A 5,094-nucleotide genomic window follows, 5' to 3' on the forward strand; every position below is an offset into this window, starting at 1 on the left:
GTGACGTGTGACTGTGTATATGCATTCCTCTGTGCCTCGATACTGACGTGTAGATGGTGTGGGTATTCTTTTTTGTCTGTCTGCAGCTGTCGCTGCCTCTGCAGAATTGGTCTCATGGAGCAAAGGCACTCGGCGCAGCTTGGTGCAAAAGGCATCAATGCGACCGGTGTGCATACAGCACGGATCGTCCTGAACATTTGACACGGCACTAGAGAACTCACACAGGAGAGAAACCCTTCAAGTGCAGTGTGTGTGGGAGGGCGTTTGCACATTCATCTGCTCTTGTAACATACCAGAGAACACACACGGGAGAGAAACCCTTCAAGTGCAGTGTGTGTGGGAAGGCGTTTGCACAGTCATCTGCTCTTATAAAACACCAGAGAACACACATGGGAGAGAAACCCTTCAAGTGCAGTCTGTGTGGGAAGGCGTTTGCACGTTCATCTACTCTTGTAACACACCAGAGAACACACATGGGAGAGAAACCCTTCAAGTGCAGTGTGTGTGGGAAGGCGTTCGCACGTTCATCTACTCTTGTAACACACCAGAGAACACACACGGGAGAGAAACCCTTCAAGTGCAGTGTGTGTGGGAAGGCGTTTGCACAGTCATCTGCTCTTATAAAACACCAGAGAACACACAATGGAGAGAAACCCTTCAAGTGCAGTGTGTGTGGGAAGGCGTTTGCACAGTCATCTGCTCTTGTAGCACACCAGAGAACACACACGGGAGAAAACCCCTTCAAGTGCAGTGTGTGTGGGAAGGCGTTTGCATGGTCACCACATCTTCAAAGACACCAGAGAACACACAAGCATCAGAAGATCCACAAGGAGTGGAGTGTGAAATCAGCTTGTGAAAGTCAAAGTGCTGCAATGAGCCCATCGCTCATCAAACAAGAACCGGAAGAAAATCCCAGCTTGGACACTTTTAAAGGTAACGAGGTGAAATATGAAGAGGTGAATGTGAAATGTGAAGACGTGATGGTGAAGAGCAAAGAAGTGAAGGTAAAATGTGAAGATGAAGATTCAACTCCCAAATGGGACCTTCGCATCGATGGAGGCAACGTGAAGCAGGAGGAGAATTCTGACTGTGAGGCAGAGCGAGGCGACTCCCAGCAGTTTGTGGAAGTGGAGGTGTGGGTTGACTTCCTCCGAGACAATACAAAGTCAAATGGAGACCCGGGAGATGCGTAAGCCTTTGACCAGTGGTTCTTAACCTGGGTTCGATCGAACCCCAGGGGTTCGGTGAGTCAGTCTCAGGGGTTCGGCGGAGGTTAAGACACACACCTGACTCATGATTGTGCACCAGTAAAACATGTACCTATGTTTTGAATTTGAAAAAAATATTTTATTTTTCCAATTAAGAAGGCTTCTGTGAATGCGCATATGAAACTGGTGGGGTTCAGTACCTCCAACAAGGTTAAGAACCACTGCCTTAGACGATGCCGCTCCAATAGATGCACCTTTGTCACAGGCCTCTAATGACAAGAATGTGAAGTTGAACACTCAGTTCCTAGGTTCAACCTGCAGGGTAAGAGCGGCCAGTCTTTGTGGACCTGTGTGATGGGTAGACCTCTAACCAGGAGCGAATGCCAATAAGCTCCCAAGCATTCAATGTTATCAATTGCATTTATATTGTGCTTGCTTAATTGCCTCGGCAATTCGGAGTTTTGTATCGTTTCTCGTCTCAAACACTCGAAGAGCATCCCCAAGTAGCAGCTGCCCCTGTGTGGCACAAGGTGGTGGCCCTGCACCGGCTTGCATGTGGACAAGAGCCTGTCAGTAGGGGGCGATGGTTGATGTGGCATCTCAGTTGTGGAGTTTGTAGGTAATGTTTAGAATTTTTATCAATTTTTACCCAGACACCAGCATGCAATGGCCGACTCGTTTTGAATGGTGCATTAGTATGTTGTACATACACTGTTAAGCAGATGGTGCGTATTTTTTTAAATTAGCTTCTTGTTAATGCAATGTAACCTAATGCAGTATATTTCAGTGCAGTAATTCAATTTTGTTAATATGCCTGTCACTAATTTTGAATGAATACTTGTCTGATTGTGTGCGTACATGTGTAGTGGTGATACGCGCTGGGTGTATATGTCGTGTGCCAGCGCGTATGTACGGGTGTGTGTGTGGTGACGCGCGCTGACGGGGAGGAGCAGGCGTCAGTGCGCGGGTGGGGGTAGTGCTGCTGATTGGCTGTGTGCCGGTGACGCGCCCAGAGGGAGTGATCGGGTAGCAGCGCGGTGTGATTGGTCGGGGAGTGGAAACACGCGCTGAGCGGAACCGGATCGTAGGGATAGCGCGTGGGGATTGGGTAACTGAGGAGCGGTGCCGACGTTGAGGTCCGCATCCGCTCCGTCTCCCGGGAAGAAGGGGTATATAAGGTGATGCACAGAGGAGCAGGGGGGAAGTGGAACCATCTAAGAATGAAGACGAAGGTGCAGAGATAGAGCCCGGAGAGGAGAGTAATGGAGAGTAGAGGAGAGTAAGGTATAAGTGTGTAGCCAGCGAGAGAGAACGGTCTACACGAGCTGAGTAATGTATAGTGTGTAGCCAGCGAGAGAGAACGGTCTACACGAGCTGAGTAATGTATAGTGTGTAGCCAGCGAGAGAGAACGGTCTACACGAGCTGAGTAATGTATAGTGTGTAGCCAGCGAGAGAGAACGGTCTACACGAGCTGAGTAATGTATAGTGTGTAGCCAGCGAGAGAGAACGGTCTACACGAGCCGAGTATGCATACGGTGTAGCCAGAGAGAGAGGAAGGTCTACACGAGCCGAGTATGCATACGGTGTAGCCAGAGAGAGAGATGCAAAGTCTACACGAGGCGAGTGGAGAGTGTAGCAGAGTCTACACGAGGCGAGAGAGGAGTGTAGCCGAGGCGCGGAGTCTACACGAGGCACAGAGAGCCGGCAGCACAGAATCCAGAGTCAAGAGAAGCGCATTGTGAAGAAGAGAGGCCACGCGTTGTATTGTTACAAGTCAAGATTTAATAAAAGAAGTGTGTTCCCGTCAAGGAGTTTCCTGCCGTCATTTTCCAATACTTCACATGTACCATTTTGTCTATAAGGGTCAAACATTGAATAAGTCATGTTAGGACACAGTGTGTGTTTTGCAAGTAACCTGTACAGATAACTCAGGTGAGACTCATTGTTCTGGTGATACAGGTCAAAGGGTTTTTTTTGTGTTTTCAGGAAGCATCTCCCTCTGGAGCAACTCATTGTCTTTGAAATAGGGAGCACACTCGGATCATTCATCAGTTACAGGGCAAACCACTTAAAAGTTACACGTAGAGGAGATACATTCTCAACAACTTGAATTATAATTTTGTATTACGTGTTGACACATTTCGTCTAACTAGGACTAGAAATGCGCCTTACTGATTAACGTCTGGATCTTTGAAGCTATCGGTTGAAGCAAGCCCAGCTGCTGTTGAGACGCTGTGCACCAATAAGGGTCCACAGGTGGCTTGCACTGAATCAATGACGCGCTCCCAGAAGTCTGTGCTAGTTATAGTTTGTGTAAAACATTCCTTTGTTTCGTGGAGAGATCGATAAATGAAAGATGTCGTGTCTGCTGATCTGCTTCATAGCAAGGAGGTAATTTTAAGAGCACATTTGAAATACATTTTTGGTACAGATTTGTATTTGGTTACAAGGCAGAGCACATCTAGTAGATGCATTCTCCACAACAACACTCATGAGAATTTTGCTTGATGTCTTATATGTTTGCGAACTAGGACAAGAAATGGTCCTTGCTGATTAACGTCTGGATGTTGACAACCATGGGGTTGAAGCAAGCCTCACCGCCTGCGGTGCCCCTCAACCATTTACGGCCTTGGGCCAGGAAAGGCACAAAGAAAATTGCACACGAACGACGCATCCACGCAAACTCCCGATTCTCCGTTTTGAAGTTTTAAAATGAAACAACTTTGAATTGTATTATGTTTTGAATTTTATGATTGTATTTCTTCATTAAAAGCTTATATCATTTTACATCGGGAAGACTTAATTGAAAACGACATTTCGTGTGAATTTTCTCTCGTCGTTAAGTAGGTGGCCTTGCCGGGCATTCGGTTCGATGCGGACTTTCACCTGGTTGGGATCGCGGGATTGAGATGAGGCGACACAGAGCTGGCCGTGCCAGAAGACCGCCGTCTGCAGATCGATTCCAACGTGGTCGAACGTCTGTCCCTGCGCCTCCTTCGCTCATGCAGGAGGCGCGTAGGGTTATAGCGCCCCCTGCATGAAAACGACGGAAAGTGCAGCATTCATCACAGATTAATTCTAGGTTTGAAGCTTTCGTGACTGCAAGGATTTATATTCTTAGTTCTTTCTGTAAAGTCACGTAGGTAAAAAATGAAATCAAAATTAAGAATTTTAAGAAAGAACTAAGAATACAGATAGATAAAGTTGTGCGCTTATATAAAAGAGCATCGCCAGTGGGTTTTCAAAGTACCTTCGTGTTGCAGAAATCAATTTCGCGTGAGCCCACCGCATGACAACAATGCTCAGCTGTAGCTCACGTGACTTCTGCCGCGACAATGTCTGGATGTTTTCGCCTGAGGACGACCGCTCGTGTTGCGATCGAAACTTCGTCATTTATTTATTTTACCTACGTGACTTTACCGAAAGAACCAAAGAGTATGAAAGACGTCTTGTCTGCTGATGTTGTTCATGTCCGTGTACATCGATATCCCACATGGCTTACACTACACACCACACACAATGAAATAAATAGAAACGAGAACGACTTCTGGGGATGGGCAAAGATCGAGGAATCTCTTTCAATGAAGCGAGTTCAGCGAGTTCGATTCAACATCTCTGTCCGTCTGTGTCTCTGTTCGCCTCTGTGTGTCTCTCTGCCTGTGTTTTTTAGTCTCTGTGTATCTTTCTCAGTCTCTGTTCCTCTTGTCTGTGTCTGTCCACCTGGTCTTGTCTGTGTGTGTGTCTATCAGCGTCTATCCAACCGTTGTCAACGATTGTCAGTAGCAGCAGGCGCCCGTTCAACTCCCACGGTTACATGCCACTCAAACTTGCTCCCAACACACAAAGATCGCCCGTATAGCCTGGCACCGGGGGTGAGTGGGGGGG

At 47.3% G+C, this 5,094-nt stretch overlaps 1 long non-coding RNA gene across 1 annotated transcript; it reads left to right on the forward strand.

Annotated features, from left to right (window-relative positions):
• The first annotated feature begins 84 nt into the window (after positions 1 to 84).
• On the forward strand, positions 85 to 3,996 carry LOC144738976 (uncharacterized). Its single transcript, XR_013589333.1, has 2 exons — positions 85 to 166; positions 3,741 to 3,996. It is a non-coding gene; the product is annotated as an uncharacterized LOC144738976 (long non-coding RNA).
• The last annotated feature ends 1,098 nt before the right edge of the window (positions 3,997 to 5,094 follow it).

This window comes from Lampetra planeri, unplaced genomic scaffold, assembly GCF_965212315.1.
Source record: "Lampetra planeri unplaced genomic scaffold, kcLamPlan1.2.h2 scaffold_125, whole genome shotgun sequence".
Lineage (NCBI taxonomy): Eukaryota > Metazoa > Chordata > Hyperoartia > Petromyzontiformes > Petromyzontidae > Lampetra > Lampetra planeri.